This window comes from Oncorhynchus tshawytscha, linkage group LG01 (assembly GCF_018296145.1).
Source record: "Oncorhynchus tshawytscha isolate Ot180627B linkage group LG01, Otsh_v2.0, whole genome shotgun sequence".
Classification (NCBI taxonomy): Eukaryota; Metazoa; Chordata; class Actinopteri; order Salmoniformes; family Salmonidae; genus Oncorhynchus; species Oncorhynchus tshawytscha.
This window is the reverse complement of record NC_056429.1, coordinates 90,031,822-90,049,883: the sequence shown is the minus strand read 5'-3', so window position 1 is coordinate 90,049,883 and position 18,062 is coordinate 90,031,822.

Sequence of the window (18,062 nt, the reverse complement as noted above, 5' to 3'; positions counted from 1 at the left end):
GAGATATCTGTTTTTTGTATGCATTGGATGTGCCTCAATCCACCACATCCGCAGATGTCGCACTTCCACATCTGCTGTGAAAGGTGACAGAGCTAGAGCGGTGTTTGCCAAATCATGAAACATCCTGAAAATAGGTCTTCTTACTAAGCCAACAAACTATTTCATCTATGGAAAGATGAGAATCTCATGAACACGATGGTGTTTGCATTTTGCTCTACGACCCACAAGCATCTTCGGACTTGTCTGAAGTCGATACAGCCGATCTGCCAACTTCTGTCTGTAGCATCCTAACAGTTTGGGCTACACACTAATACGTGCCCTCTGGCACATTAGTTTGGACTACACACTAATACGACCCCTCAGTGGAAAGGTGAGACACTCACAAACGCCCACAAGCCTCACAAGACTTGTCATTCAGCCACAAGAGCATTAGTGAGGTCGGGTACTTATGTTGGGCAAATAGGCCTGGCTCGCAGTCAGCTTTCCAAAGGTGTTCGATGGGGTTGAGGTCAGGGCTCTGTGCAGGCCAATCAAGTTCTTCCACACCGATCTCGATAAACCATTTCTGTATGGACCTCGCTTTGAGCATGGGGGCATTGTAATGCTGAAAGAGGAAAGGGCCTTCCTGAAACTGTTGCCACAAAGTTGGAAGCACAGAATTGTCAAGAATGTCATTGTATGCAATAGCATTCAGATTTCTTTTCACTGGAACTAAGGGGCCTAGCCCGAACCATGAAAAACAGCCCCAGACTATTATTCCTACTCCACCTAACTTTACAGTTGGCACTATGCATTTGGGCAGGTAGCGTTCTCTTGGCATCCGCCAAACCCAGATATCGTCCCTCATCACTCCAGAAAACGCATTTTCACTGCTCCAGAGTCCAATGGTGGTGAGCTTAAGACCACTCCAGCCAACGCTTGGCATTACGCATGATGATCTTATGCTTGTTTGTGGCTGCTCGGCCATAGAAAACAATTTCATTGATTTCCAGATGAACAGTTCTTGTCTTGATGTTGCTTCCAGAGGCAGTTTGGAACTCGGTAGTGAGTGTTACAACTGAGGACAGAGGATTTTTACACAGTACGCACTTCAGCACTCGCCAGTCCCGTTCTGTGAGCTTGTGTGGCCTACCACTTAGCGGTTGAGCCGGGGCAGGTCTAGCAGGGCAGACATTTGATCTCGTTTACAAAACTGAATTTGGACTACACTGTGCCTTTTAAGCCCTTTGTCATGATAAATAATGTAAGAGCCCTAAGACACAGTTGTGAAGAGAAATTGGAAGGCATCTAATTGTGTTTATGATCATTTGTAATGCCAAGAATGTACAGTGGAAGTCTGAAGTTTACATACACCTTAGCCAAATACATTTAAACTCTGTTTTTCACATTTCCTGAGTTTTAGTCCTAGGAAAAATTCCCTGTCTTGGGTCAGTTAGGATCACCACTTTATTTTAAGAATGTGAAATGTCAGAATAATAGTAGAGAAAATGATATATTTCAGCGTTTATTTATTTCATCACATTCCCAGTGGGTCTGAAGTTTACATACACTCAATTAGTATTTCGTAGCATTGCCTTTATATTGTTTAACTTGGGTCAAACGTTTTAGGTAGCCTTCCACAAGCTTCCCACAATAAGTTGGGTGAATTTTGGCCCATTCCTCCTGACAGAGCTGGTGTAACTGAGTCAAGTTTGTAGGCCTCCTTGCTCGCACACGCTTTTTCAGTTCTGTCCACACATTTTCTATAGGAGTGAGGTCAAGGCTTTGTGAAGGCCACTCCCATACCTTGACTTTCTTGTCCTTTGAGCCATTTTGCCACAACTTTGGAAGTATGCTTGGGGTCATTGTCCATTTGGAAGACCCATTTACGATCAAGCTTTAACATCCTGACTGATGTCTTGAGATGTTGCTTCAATATATCCACATAATTGTCCTGCCTCATGATGCTATTTATTGTCACGCCCTGGTCAAAGTATTTTGTGTTTATCTTTATGTATTTGGTCAGGCCAGGGTGTGGCATGGGGTTTTTGTAATTGTGGTGTGTTTGTCTTGGGGTTTTGGTGGTGGTATTGGGATTGTAGCTTAGTGGGTTGTCTAGCAAGGTCTATGGCTGTCTGGAGTGGTTCTCAATCAGAGGCAGGTGCTTATCGTTGTCTCTGATTGGGAACCATATTTAGGCAGTCATATTCTTTGAGTTTGTCGTGGGTGATTGTCCTTAGTGTCTTACTTGTACTCTCTGTTAGTTTGCACTAGATAGGCTGTTTTCGGTTTTCATTACGTTTATTGTTTTGTAGTGTTTAGTGTTTAGTCGTGTTTAGTGTTTAGTCGTGTTTACGTTTTGTTTAATAAATATGGATCGCAATCGACACGCTGCAGTTTGGTCCGACTCTCCTTCATCACCACTAGAAAACCGTTACAGAATCACCCACCACCAACGGACCAAGCAGCGTGTTAACAGGCAGGAACCACAGGAGAGGCAACAGAGGCAGCAGCAGCAGGAGCAGCAGCAGCTGCAGTGGGAGAGGCTGCACCACCTGGAGAAATGGACATGGGAGGAAGAACTGGACGGTAAAGGACCCTGGGCTCAGCCTGGAGAATATCGCCGCCCCAAGGAAGAACTGGAGGTGGCGAAAGCTGAGAGGCGCAGATATGAGGAGGCAGCACGGCGTAGCGGATGGAAGCCTGAGAATCAGCCCCAAAAATTTCTTGGGGGGGGGCTCAGGGAGAGTGTGGCAGAGTCAGGAGTCAGACCTGAGCCAACTCTCCCTGTTTATCGTGAGGAGCCAAGGAGGAGACCAGAACCAGAGACTGTGAAGGAGTTAATGGGGAAATTGGAGGAGAGAGAAATGAGGGAGTTGCTGTGTTGGTGCTTTTTGCATGGAATTCGCCCGACGGAACGTGTTGGGGATTTGATGGCACCTGGGTTAGCGCTCCATACTCGTCCTGAGGTGCGTGTTAGTCGGCTGGTGAAGTTGGTGCCAGCCTCACGCACCAGGCCTCCTGTGCACATCCCTAGCCTTGCACATCCTGTGCCAACACTGCTCTCAAGATCTCCAGTACGCCTTCACGGTCTAGCCCATCCTGTGCCACCTCCACACTCCAGTCCTCCGGTAGCAGCTCCCCGCTCCAGGCTCCTGTGCGTGTCCTCGATCCAGTACCACCAGTTCCAGCACCATGCACCAGGCCTTTAGTGTGCCTCGCCTGTTCAGCGCAGCCAGCGCTTTTCTCCTCTCCTGCGCTGCTGGAGTCTCCCGCCTGTTTAGCGCAGCCAGAGCCTTTCTCCTCTACAGCGCTGCCGGATCCTCCCGCCTGTTCAGCGCAGCCAGAGCCTTCCTCCTCTACAGCGCTGCCGGAGCCTCCCGCCTGTTTAGCGCAGCCAGAGCCTTTCTCCTCTCCTACGCTGCCGGAGTCTCCCGCCTGTTCAGCGCAGCCAGAGCTGCCAGCCTGCATGGAGCAGCCAGAGCTGTCAGTCCGCATAGAGCAGCCAGAGCTGTCAGTCTGCATGGAGCAGCCAGAGCTGTCAGTCTGCATGGAGCAGCCAGAGCTGTCAGTCTGCATGGAGCAGCCAGAGATGTCAGTCTGCATGGAGCAGCCAGAGCTGTCAGTCTGCATGGAGCAGCCAGAGCTGCCAGTCTGCATGGAGCAGCCAGAGCTGTCAGTCTGCATGGAGCAGCCAGAGCTGTCAGTCTGCATGGAGCAGCCAGAGCTGTCAGTCTGCATGGAGCAGCCAGAGCTGCCAGTCTGCATGGAGCAGCCAGAGCTGCCAGTCTGCATGAAGCAGCCAGAGCTGTCAGTCTGCATGAAGCAGCCAGAGCTGTCAGTCTGCATGGAGCAGCCAGAGCTGTCAGTCTGCATGGAGCTGCCAGTCTGCAAGGAGCAGCCAGAGCTGTCAGTCTACATGAAGCAGCCCGAGCTGCCAGTCTGCATGAAGCAGCCAGTCTACATGGAGCAGCCAGAGCTGCCAGTCTGCATGAAGCAGCCAGAGCTGTCAGTCTGCATGGAACAGTCAGAGCTGTCAGTCTGCATGGAGCAGCCAGAGCTGTCAGTCTACATGAAGCAGCCCGAGCTGCCAGTCTGCATGAAGCTGTCAGTCGCATGGAGCAGCCAGAGCTGCCAGTCTACATGGAGCAGCCAGAGATGTCAGTCTGCATGAAGCAGCCAGAGCTGTCAGTCTGCATAGAGCAGCCAGTCTGCATGGAGCTGCCAGTCTGCATGGAGCTGCCAGTCTGCATGGAGCTGCCAGTCTGCACGGAGCTGTCAGTCTGCACGGAGCTGTCAGTCTGCACGGAGCTGTCAGTCTGCACGGAGCTGTCAGTCTGTAAGGAGCTGCCAGTCTGCAAGGAGCTGCCAGTCAGCACGGAGCCGCCAGAGCGGTCAGTCTGTAAGAAGCCGCCAGAGCTGTCAGCCTATATGGAGCAGCTAGTGCCGCCAGTCTGCCCAGCGCCGCCAGCGCCGCCAGTCTGCCCAGCATCGCCAGTCTGCCCAGCGTCGTCAGTCTGCCCAGCGTCGTCAGTCTGCCCAGCGTCGTCAGTCTGCCCAGCACCGCCAGTCTGCCCAGCGCCGCCAGTCTGCCCAGCACCGCCAGTCTGCCCAGCGCCGCCAGTCTGCCCAGCATCGCCAGCTGCCCAGCGCCGCCAGTCTGCCCAGCGCCGCCAGTCTGCCCAGCGCCGCCAGATCTGCCAGTCAGCCAGACTCTTCCAGATCTGCCAGTCAGCCAGACTCTTCCAGATCTGCCAGTCAGCCAGACTCTTCCAGATCTGCCAGTCAACCAGACTCTTCCAGATCTGCCAGTCAACCAGACTCTTCCAGATCTGCCAGTCAACCAGACTCTTCCAGATCTGCCAGTCAACCAGACTCTTCCAGATCTGCCAGTCAACCAGACTCTTCCAGATCTGCCAGTCAGCCAGGATCTGCCAGTCAGCCAGGATCTGCCAGTCAGCCAGGATCTGCTGAAACCACCAGCCAGCCAGGAGCTGGTAGATCTATCTACCTGCCTGAGCTTCCTCTCACTCCTGAGCTTCCTCTCACTCCTGAGCTTCCTCTCACTCCTGAGCTTCCTCTCACTCCTGAGCTTCCTCTCACTCCTGAGCTTCCTCTCACTCCCGAGCTTCCTCTCACTCCCGAGCTTCCTCTCACTCCCGAGCTTCCTCTCACTCCCGAGCTTCCCCTCAGTCCCGAGCTGCCTCGGTCCCGAGCTGTCCTTCAGTCCCGATCTGCTCCTCAGTCCAGTGGGGTTCTGGGTGGGGACTACTAGGCCATGGTCGGCGGCGAGGGTGGACTATCCAGGGACGAAGGGAGAGGGGACTAAGACATTAAAGGAGTGGGGTCCACGTCCTGCGCCGGAGCCGCCACCATGGACAGACGCCCACCCGGACCCTCCCTATTGTTTTGAGGTGCGTTCGGGAGTCCGCACCTTAGGGGGGGGGGGTTCTGTCATGCCCTGGTCAAAGTATTTTGTGTTTATCTTTATGTATTTGGTCAGGCCAGGGTGTGGCATGGGGTTTTTGTAATTGTGGTGTGTTTGTCTTGGGGTTTTGGTGGTGGTATTGGGATTGTAGCTTAGTGGGTTGTCTAGCAAGGTCTATGGCTGTCTGGAGTGGTTCTCAATCAGAGGCAGGTGCTTATCGTTGTCTCTGATTGGGAACCATATTTAGGCAGCCATATTCTTTGAGTTTGTCGTGGGTGATTGTCCTTAGTGTCTTACTTGTACTCTCTGTTAGTTTGCACTAGATAGGCTGTTTTCGGTTTTCATTACGTTTATTGTTTTGTAGTGTTTAGTGTTTAGTCGTGTTTAGTGTTTAGTCGTGTTTACGTTTTGTTTAATAAATATGGATCGCAATCGACACGCTGCAGTTTGGTCCGACTCTCCTTCATCACCACTAGAAAACCGTTACATTTATTTTGTGAAGTGCACCAGTCCCTCCTGCAGCAAAGCACCCCCACAACATAATGCTGCCACCTAGAGGTCGACCGATTAGGATTTTTCAACGCTGATACCGATACCGATTATTGAAGGACCAAAAAAATCCGATATCGATTAATCCGCCGATTTTTATATATAAATTTGTAATAATGACAATTACAACAATACTGAATGAACACTTTTATTTTAACTTAATATAATACATCAATAAAAATAAATTTAGTCTCAAATAAATAATAAAACATGTTCAATTTGGTTTAAATAATGCACAAACAAAGTGTTGGAGAAGTAAAAGTTAAATATTTGCCATGTAAAAAAGCTAACATTTAAGTTCCTTGCTCAGAACATGAGAACGTGAGAAAGATGGTGGTTCCTTTTAACATGAGTCTTCAATATTCCCAGGTAAGAAGTTTTAGGTTATAGTTATTATAAGAATTATAGGACTATTTCTCTCTATACCATTTGTATTTCATATACCTTTGACTATTGGATGTTCTTATAGGCACTATAGTATTGCCAGCCTAATCTCGGGAGTTGATAGGCTTGAAGTCATAAACAGCGCAATGCTTGAAGCACAGGGAAGAGTTGCTGGCAAATGCACGAAATTGCTGTTTGAATGAATGCTTACGAGCCTGCTGCTGCCTACCACCGCCCAGTCAGACTGCTCTATCAAATATCAAATCATAGACATAATTATAATATAATAACACACAGAAATACGAGCCTTAGGTCATTAATACGGTCAAATCCGGAAACTATCATTTCGAAAACAAAACGTTTATTCCTTCAGTGAAATACAGAACCGTTCCTTATTTTATCTAACGGTGGCATCCCTAAGTCTAAATGTTGCTGTTACATTGCACAACCTTCAATGTTATGTCATAATTATGCACAATTCTGGCAAATTAATTACAGTCCTTGTTAGGAAGAATTTGTCTTCACACAGTTCGCAACGAGCCAGGCAGCCCAAACTGCTGCATATACCCTGACTCTGTTGCACAGAACGCAAGAGAAGTGACACAATTTCCCTCGTTAAAAGAAATTAATGTGAGCAGGCAATATTAACTAAATATGCAGGTTTAAAAATATATACTTGTGTATTGATTTTAAGAAAGGCATTGATGTTTATGGTTAGGTACACATTGGTGCAACGACAGTGATTTTTTTCACGAATGTGCTTGTTAAATCCTCCGTTTGGCGAAGTAGGCTGTGATTCGATGATAAATTAACAAGCACCACATCGATTATATGCAACGCAGGACAAGCTAGATAAACTAGTAATATCATCAACCATGTGTAGTTAACTAGTGATTATGTTAAGATTGTTTTTTATAAAATAAGTTTAATGCCAGCTAGCAACTTACCTTGGTTCCTTGCTGCACTCGTGTAACAGGTAGTCAGCCTGTCACGCAGTCTCCTCGTGGACTGCAATGTAATCGGCCATAATCGGTGTCCAAAAATGCTGATTACCGATTGTTATGAAAACTTGAAATCGGCCCTAATTAATCGGCCATTCCGATTAATCAGTCGACCTTTACTGCCACCCCCGTGCTTCACGGTTGGGAATGTGTTCTACGGCTTGCAGGCCTCCCCCTTTTTCCTCCAAACATGGCCAAACAGTTCTATTTTTGTTTCATCAGACCAGAGGACATTTCTACAAAAAGTACGATCTTTGTCCCCATGTGCAGTTGCAAACCGTAGTCTGGCTTTTTATGGCGGTTTTGGAGCAGTGGCTTCTTCCTTGCTGAGCGGCCTTTCAGGTTATGTCGATATATGACTCGTTTCACTGTGGATATAGGTACTTTTGTATCTGTTTCCTCCAGCATCTTCACAAGGTCCTTTGCTGTTGTTCTGGGATTGATTTGCACTTTTCACACCAAAGTATGTTCATATCTAGGAGACAGAATGCATCTCCTTCCTGAGAGGTAGGACAGCTGCGTGGTCCCATGGTGTTTATACTTGCGTACTATTGATTCTACAGATGAACCAGACCTGTGAAGGTCTACAATTTTTGGGCTGAATTCTTTTGATTTTCCCATGATGTCAAGCAAAGAGGCACTGAGCTTGAAGGTAGGCCTTGAAATACATCCACAGGTACACCTCGAATTGACTCAAATCATGTCAATTAGCCTATCAGAAGCTTCTAAAGCCATGACATCCTTTTCTGGAATTTTGCAAGCTGTTTAATGGCACAGTCAACTTAGTGTATGTAAACCTCTGACCCACTGGAAATGTGATACAGTGTATTATCAGTGAAATAATCTGTCTGTAAACAATTGCTGAAAAATTACTTGTGTCATGCACAAAGTAGATGTCCTAACTGACTTGCCAAAACTATAGTTTGTTAACAAGAAATTTGTGGAGTGGTTGAAAAACGAGTTTTAATGACTCCAACCTAAGTGTATGTAAACTTCCGACTTCAACTGTATGTATGCTAAGTATTTAAAAGACTTCATGGGCTTTGGTACGACAGGACACAGTTGTCCTCTAAAATAATGGGTGCATGATGCCCATGTGTGTGTGTGTGTGTGTGTCTTTCAAGGGGGACATTCAGTAATGACACACTGATTAGAGTAACATACTGTAGATGGAGGGCATTTGTAACTAAGTAGACTAATGAACACATGGCCCACACGCACAACACACACACACACACACACACACACACACACACACACACACACACACACACACACACACACACCTTCCATTCATATGTATTCTTGATATACAGTATAGCTAACTTTTATCATCATCATTCATAAATTGCTTCTAAGCAGGGTGAGCAATGTTTTACAACGGCCAACAGGAACAACATTATCATCCCTTACCTGGTTGTTTGATAGGAAAAATGACACACAGTATATGAGTTTAGTCTAAATTAGGTGGATTAGATTAGGTTGCCAGTTCCTTCTGATTTGCCTCTGTACTGTAGTTACTGTCCAGAATATTGCCTCCAAGGCTTTCATTCTGTGTTGCTGAATAACGTAACTCCCTGTATTACTGTAATCTTAAATAATAATCCAAAGACTTCATTTGAATGAATATACTCTTGCCTGGGTTCAGGCAGTATCTCAAGATAATTATTCCTATGACATTGAGTGAAAGATTGAATTAATCACACGCATTTAGCCATTGTGCAAGTCATGAATACATAATAGCAATACTGTAATAACGATCTATCATTAAAAGTGCAATCTGCTGTTCAAACAGCAACAAAGCGCTCATCCAGCCACTGTTTTGGTAAACACTGAGGGATGGGGTTGGAGAAATGTAACCACTCTCAAATTCATAGACAGAGCAAGTCCATCCATTGGATCAAAATGATTGTTTCTCTAAGCAGTGCAGTGTGTGCAGTCTCTTGGAACACTGAAGTGCAGCATCCTCTTTCCCTGGTCAGTCTGCATTAGATGAGCACCACATGTAATGTTTTATCAACCAGGCAGCACAGTAGTGACAAATGAAAGCACTGAAGATGAATGTACCTGGCAGGGAAAAACATAGCGATTTCTCTATCATTGAAGCAAAGCATGATCCTTTACATACTAACTTTGCAATACTATACAGTAGCCTACATGCAAAGGAAGCATTCTGAAGTGCTGGTTGCCATTACTTTCCCATAATATAGTTGGGGAAGCATGACAGCATGACTTGCTTATATGAATCCAGCTATAAAAATAGCAATACAACTTTTGCAACACCATTTAGTTGGTTAAAATAGAGGAAGACTAGAGTTTAGAAACCATGAGGCTGAGGAGATTTGCTGCAAAGTCATTGTGGGTCTGTTAGTCTGTTTTATGAAATGTTTGACTGTATTTAGACAATGAACATGACATGATGTTGTTATTACGCCAGTTTTTCCACTAAATATTTACTTAAACAGAAAGACTTATGTCCAAGATGAGTAAACTCAGAACACTCTGCAGATTGTTTGGAACAATGTGGAATGGAAGAATTTCAAGCTGTGATCTGAGCTCTGTCACCCTCATCACGTTCACCGGGGAAACAAAAGAAAAGGCACCAAAATGATTTTAGCATCTAATTGGTCATCCAACCGCATTCACCTCAAAGGTTGTTAAAAACAGTCAGGTGACCAGCTTAATGTGGCAAAAAGAACATTGTGCTCTGTTTTCTGTGAATCGTGATCATGGAGACCTTGTTAGCACTAACTCATACTCCATATCCAGGACTGCTGCTCCTGCTGGACTTGACCTTTGAGCAGTTTGAAGAACTCAATGACAGTGGTAATAGTGAGAACCCAGGGCAGAATATTACCAAAGGGGTTGTGTGATACATGGTAAAGCTATAACACAGCAGACCGACAAATTGGAGCTGTCAACCCTTGTCATTTAAAACTATAGTGTGAAGAAGAAAGAAGTAGTCACGGATAGATTACAAATCCTGTCTACATGCTTGCTGACCAACTTTTTAAGATTGCTTTTCTCTAACTTGGGAAAAGTGATAATTGAATTTATGGACCTTGAAAGTAGATCTGATTTATTTAAAATGGTCAGACATAACACCTCAGTATATGTAATGAGAATAACATAAGAGAGTATCATGTCTAAAATATCTAGTAATAAAATGTTTTTTTATTATTATGGAGAGACCATGAAGCTGTTGTTAGTCAAATTAATATTGCATTTCAGTCACAGACTAAATAGAATATGACAATGACGAGAACTCCATTCATGAGGATGTTCTATTGTAAAAATTAAGACATTTTGAATTTGCTGTAATGAGGCTCATTGAGTCTCCTAAATTGCTTTTCCACACAGGTTCCTTGAACTCAATTTGAACTGAGGACAACATTTGCAGCGTCTTTAAGTTCGATCTGCTGGACAGGGGAAACTATTGAAAGTAATTTCCCTTCCTCTATAACATTCCTTAAATAGGTTAGTATGAGTCAGTGCTGTGCACAGAGCTTTGGTGGGGCAGGTGCTCAAAGTGAAAAAGGACAAAACCCCCACCTCTAAAAAATTACCATAATTCCATTCATAGATTTCAACTTGTTCTGTTACAAGAAAAAAAAATTAACTAAAAGAGAAAGGTCATTATTGTTTTAGCGCCACCAACATTTTTCATAGGAGGGCAAAAAGGCAGGTTCTCCAGGACCCCTGGGATTAGGGTTATAAACATGCAGTGCTGTGTTCTCTAGAAGACCACCCAAAGCAACACCAAGTCAAGGCCAAGACCGGAGCAAATCGAGACCAATTCAAGACCAGGACCAGAGCTAATCGAGACTGGAGGGAGACAGAGTCAAGACCAGAACAATGCAAGTCCAATCAAAGATCATGATTGTAATTTTGTCAGATTTCTACTATAATAAGTGTTGTATTTCTGTGCTCATACGGATTCTGTGTTCATATTTCAACCTCGGATGGGGCCACAGTGTCTCCTGACCCCTCCTGTCTCAGCCTCCAGTATTTATGCTGCAGTAGTTTATGTGTCGGGGGGCTGGGGTCAGTTTGTTATATCTGGAGTACTTCTCCTGTCCTATTCGGTGTCCTGTGTGAATCTAAGTGTGCGTTCTCTAATTCTCTCCTTCTCTCTTTCTTTCTCTCTCTCGGAGGACCCGAGCCCTAGGACCTGAGCTCCAGGACTACCTGACATGATGACTCCTTGCTGTCCCCAGTCCACCTGGCCATGCTGCTGTTCCAGTTTCAACTGACCTGAGCCCTAGGACCATGCCCCAGGACTACCTGACATGATGACTCCTTGCTGTCCCCAGTCCACCTGGCCATGCTGCTGCTCCAGTTTCAACTTCCACCTGACTGTGCTGCTGCTCCAGTTTCAATTGTTCTGCCTTATTATTATTCGACCATGCTGGCCATTTATGAACATTTGAACATCTTGGCCATGTTCTGTTATAATCTCCACCCGGCACAGCCAGAAGAGGACTGGCCACCCCACATAGCCTGGTTCCTCTCTAGGTTTCTTCCTAGGTTTTGGCCTTTCTAGGGAGTTTTTCCTAGCCACCGTGCTTCTACACCTGCATTGCTTGCTGTTTGGGGTTTTAGGCTGGGTTTCTGTACAGCACTTTGAGATATCAGCTGATGTACGAAGGGCTATATAAATAAATTTGATTTGATTTGATTTGAAAACATATGGATTCTGTGTTCATATTTCAGAACATGGATTCTGTGCTCATATTTCAAAACATATGGATTCTGTGTTCATATTTCAGAACATATGGATTCTGTGTTCATATTTCAAAACATATGGATTCTGTGCTCATATTTCAGAACATATGGATTCTGTGTTCATATTTCAGAACATATGGATTCTGTGTTCATATTTCAGAACATATGGATTATGTGTTCATAATTTGGAACATATAGATTCTGTGTTCATATTTCAGAACATATGGATTCTTTAGTCATTCAGTATGATGAAAAAAATGCATGACCAAAGCTGGTCTCTGAATAACAGATTTAAAAAATCTAAATATTTGACCATTTCCGCCGGTCCCCTCTTACTAATAGCGAGCATGCAACTAATACAATTTCCCCTAGTGTCCCCTATTAGCGGTGCAAGGAAATTAAGAGGATCAAATCAAATCAACTCAACTCAACTTTAATTATAAACCCCTTTTTACATCAGCAGATGTCACAAAGTGCTCATACAGACACCCAGCCTAAAATCCCAAACAGCAAGCAATGCAATGTAGAAGAGGATAATCTATATGTCTCTGTAAGTGCTTCTTTAGTACACAGAGGTGAAAAACCCAGAGAGAGAGAGAGAATAGAGAGAGAGAGTTTGTTTGTGTGTGTTCACAGGTGCATGTGTGCCCTTACAAATTCCACATGTGAAACTGCATATCTGATTCTCAAATGTGAAAAGTAAAACCACAAATTTCAGATGTGAAACTGCAATTCACATGTGAGGTGAAAACATGTTGGTGTTAAAATGTGAACTCTAAATGTAACACGTGAAATTTAGGCTCAACATCTGAAAACAGCTATTTCACATGTGAAACTGCAAATTTGATGTTTTTTTTCATAAGGGTGTGTGTGTGTCAAATCAAATCAAAGTTTATTGGTCGTGTACACAATTTGGCAGATGTTATAACAATGCAGTAAAAATGTCAAACAAGTACACAAATAATCATATGAAAAAACTAGAAAAAGTGTGTGCGAGTGTATATATGAGAACATGAGTCTGTGTGTATGTGTGTGTATGATGTGTGTGTGTGTGTGTGTGTGTGTGTGTGTGTGTGTGTGTGTGTGTGTGTGATGTGTGTGTGTATTAAGTGTGTGTGTTGTGTATGTGTGTGTGTGAATGATGTGTGGGTATATTAAGTGTGTGTGTTGAGGTGTGTGTGTGTGTGTGTGTATGTATGAGGTTCGTGTGTGTGTGTGTATATGTGTGTGTATGAGGTGTGTGTGTGTGAGAGAGTGTGTGTGTGTGTATGTGTGTGTGAATGATGTGTGGGTATATTAAGTGTGTGTGTATGAGGTGTGTGTGTGTGTGTGTGTGTGTGTGTGTGTGTGTGTGTGTGTGTGTGTGTGTGTGTGTGTGTGTGTGTGTGTGTGTGTGTGTGTGTCGTCAGAGAGAGACAGTGGAGGAACAAGAGGAAAATAAACTATGTTCCATGAGTACACATTCTATTATTCATGGATAACTGGAACCAGTTAGACTTTCAATCACCCCCTCATTACAGGCAGTACATAGAATGATCTACATATAACTGCATCTAGAGATTGAATGCATTAAAATGTCTAATTCTATTGGACTTTTTAGCACATTCTGACAAACAGTACAAGAGCAACAACAAAAGCAAACAGTAGAGTTGTGTTTGAAGTACTGCAGATCAAGATGTGAGAAACAGATCACTGATTTGTAATGGATCATGTTGCATTGTGTGTGAGGAGATCTGTAAGACGTTGATTTAGTGTGGATGACTAGCTACTTGTGCAAGCCTCTCTATGCCAACAGCTGGTATGCAGAGTGAGCTGATAAGAGGTAGAGTTATAGTCAACAACCCACAGAATGACAATCAAAAGGTAACAGTTTGAACATTCCAAAAAATGTGGTTAACCCGTACATTATCCTCATTCTTGCTGTCACGTTCGTCGTATGAATGAGACCAAGGCGCAGCGTGAGTACAGTTCCACATGTTTTTAATAAAACCGAAACTCACCGAAACAAAACAAACAAATGAACGAAACGTGAAGCTATACGAACAGTGCAGACAGGCAACTAAACATAGAACAAGATCCCACAAACACCAAAGGGAAATGGCTACCTAAATATGATCCCCAATCAGAGACAACGATAAACAGCTGTCTCTGATAGGGAACCATATCAGGCCAACATAGAATTACAAAACCCCCTAGACCTACAAAACCCTAGACATACAAAAACCCTAGACAATGCAAAAACCATAGACAATACAAAACTAGCGTACCCACCCTAGTCACATCCTGACCTAACCAAAATATAAAGAAAACAGAGATATCTCAGGTCAGGGCGTGACACTTGCATTGAACGATCCATGATTGTACAGGTGTAGGATCTTAATTTGATCACCCTGTTGCAGGAGAACTGTCCATTGCATGACATTTTAAAATTGTAGTGTATTTGAGGTTTAAAAAGGCTTCTGGATTTTACCTTATGAAAAATGTATCAACCCCGACAAACATTTTCATGAACTATCATCAAAATAATAATTCACATTTCCTGTTGCTTCAGGATAATTTTCCTGCTGTAGCAAACTGGCTCAAATTCAGATCCTATATCTGTACTGCCACACAAAATGGGTATCTGCTCTGTTCTGTCATTACACAGAAGGAGAAAAACACTACCATTTTAAATAATTAAATGGTTTAAATGTAGGTAGATACAATGCATTCGGAAAGTATTCAGACCCCTTGACTTTTTCCACATTTTGTTACGTTACAGCCTTATTCTAAAATGGAGTAAATAAAAAAATCAATCAAAAGCAATCTACACACAATACCCCCATAATGACAAAGCAAAAACAGGTTTAGACATTTTTGCTAATTTACATAGAATAAAAACAGAAATACCTTATTTACATAAGTATTCAGACCCTTTGCTATGAGACACTAAATTGAGCTCAGGTGCATCCTGTTTCCATTGATCATCCTTGAAATGTTTCTACAACTTGATTGGAGTCCACCTGTAGTAAATTCAATTGATTGGATATGATTTGGAAAGGCTCACACCTGTCTATATAAGATCCCATAGTTGCCAGTGCATGTCAGAGCAAAAACCAAGCCATGAGGTCAAAGGAATTGTCCGTAGAGCGCCGAGAAAGGATTGTGTCGAGGCACAGATCAGGGAAGGGTACCAAAAAATGTCTGTAGCATTGACGGTCCCCAAGAACACAGTGGCCTCACTGCACCACTCCACCAATCAGGCCTTTATGGTAGAGTGGCCAGATGGAAGCCCCTCTCAGTTAAAGGCACATGACAGCCCGCTTGGAGTTTGCTAAAAGGCACCTAAAGACTTTCAGACCATGAGAAACAAGATTCCCTGGTCTGATGAAACCAAGATTGAACTCTTTGTCCTGAATGCCAAGCTGTAGGAGTCTGTAGGAAACCTGGCACCATCCCTACAGTGAAGCATGGTGGTTGCAGAATCATGTTTTTCAGCGGCAGGGACTGGGAGACTAGTCAAGATCGAGGCAAAGATGAACGGAGCAACATACAGAGAGATACTTTATGAAAACCTAGTCCATACCACTCAGGACCTCAGACTGGGGGCAAAGGTTCCCCTTCCAATAGGACAACGACCCAACGTGGCTTTGGGACAAGGCTCTGAATGTCCAAGAGTGGCCCAGCCAGAGCCTGGACTTGAACCAGATCAAACATCTCTGGAGAGACCTGAAAATAGCTGTGCAGTAACGCTTCCCATCAAACCTGACAGAGCTTGAGAGGATCTGCAAAGAATGGGAGAAACTCCCTAAATACAGGTGTACCAAGCTTGTAGCATCATACCCAAGAAGACTCAAGGCTGTATTCACTGCCAAATGTGCTTCAACAAAGTACTGAGTAAATGATCTGAAAACTTATGTAAATGTAATATTTCCATTTTTTTAATATAAATTAGCAAACGTTCCTAAAAAACAGTTTTTGCTTTATCATGATCGTGTGTAGATGTGTGTAGATTGACGAGGGAAAAAGACAATTGAATCAATTTCAGAATAAGGCTGTAAAGTAACAAAATGTGGAAAACGTCAAGGGGTCTGAATACTCTAGGCACTGTATTTAGCCTAGAGGTTAGAGATCCCAAATCTGGTGTGGAAAGTTTGCTAGCAATTGTATCCTAGATGCCACCTACCTTGAGAAAGGAACTTATTTACAGTTTCATGACATTCTCATGTTTCCATTTGTCAATTGTATGTGTTTTTGTAAAAGTCTCTAATCGATTGGGATTGGTCCACTGAGCTGTAAAAAATGATAATAAAACCTGGATTCCAACTGCTCAGGTAGTGTGTGTGTGTGTGTGTGTGTGTGTGTGTGTGTGTGTGTGTGTGTGTGTGTGTGTGTGTGTGTGTGTGTGTGTGTGTGTGTGTGTGTGTGTGTGTGTGTGTGTTGTGTGTGTGTGTGTGTGTGTGTTTCTCAGGGAGTTGGGTTAAAAGGCCAATTGATATGTGGCTGTCTCACCTACCTTCGATGAATGCACTGACTGTAATTCGCTCTGGACAAGAGTGTCTCCTAAATGACCAAAATGTCAAATGAACATTACAATCTCATTTTTTATGTCTTAGCCATATTGAAAACCTAGTCAAACATCAAACAGCAAACCTCTTAACTGAATAAGAATACATTACTTGAAGATAATTAAATGTCAAGAGAACAATATGGTCTATATTGTTAAGGAAGACCACGGTTCCAATCTGATGCTTGAGGCATGCTTTTGAAGCTCCTAAAAGTGAATCTCCATAGGACATACTGTAATTACAATCTCAATGGATCTTCACTAATAGGGTTCTATTGAGGGCTCTACCTTGGTTCAAATATAATTTGTTCTATTTAAAATACTAATTAACACTAGCCATACTGAATAAAGAGAAAACGTTATTCTCTTTAAACAGTATGCCTTCCCAAACAAATACTGCCAGGCCTGCATTGGAAATAAGAATGTGAACACTTTCTTACTTCCAATACTGTAACATGGATAAGTGAATAGTCGAGAACAAAAATATCTGTTAACTGTAAGATGCCAGCTACTTGCTTGAATTCCACACAATGTATAACCTTAATCAGATAGCAATGTAATATGGGCCCTTTACGGTACAGTACATAACCTGTAAATAATAATACAAAAAATGATGTTGCATTGTCACATACACTGGATAGGTTCAGTGAAATGTGTTGTTTTACACGGCCAGCCATAATAGTACAGCACCTCTGGAGCAAATTAGGACTTAGTGCCTTCCTCAAGGGCACCAACGTATTTTCACCTTCTCGGCTCAGGTATTCTAACCAGCAATCTTTCGGTTACTTACCCAACGCTCTAACTACTAGGCTACTGCACTCTCGGCGCGATCTACAGCAGAATACACTACTTCAAAGACATGTGTGACAAGAGATGAAAAGAATCTGCCCACTCCATCAAGCAATGGGGACAACAACACAGGACATTCACGGGACCTCATGGAACCATGGACCGCACCTGCAGAAACTGGACAACAGGGAGAAGCAGAGGAGATACCTATCATAGACTTCTCCCAGCTGACGCTTGACATACCACCTACGCCACCTCCAGTGGTAGAAACAACCAGCTGGTATGATTGAGTCGAATCAGCCAACAGTAACACGGAAGCAGCAATGTGAGAGTCAGTAGTGCATGACCTTAAATGGTAATAATAGGAAGCTTCCGTTTAACACACAGGCCTAAGGTTATGTAGGTCTACAGCACCAGTGGGAACTTCCCCTGTAAAAAGGTGTAATGGTTTTCTTCTGGGGAAAGAGAGGCGGACCAAAATGCAGCGTGGTTAGTTTTGTGCATCTTTAATAAAGATGAAAGTACAACAATTCTACAAAACAAGAAACGTGAAAAAACCAAAACAGTCCTATCTGGTGCCACAATCACAAAGACAGGAACAATCACCCACAAACACACAGTGAAACCCAGGCTACCTAAGTATGATTCTCAATCAGAGACA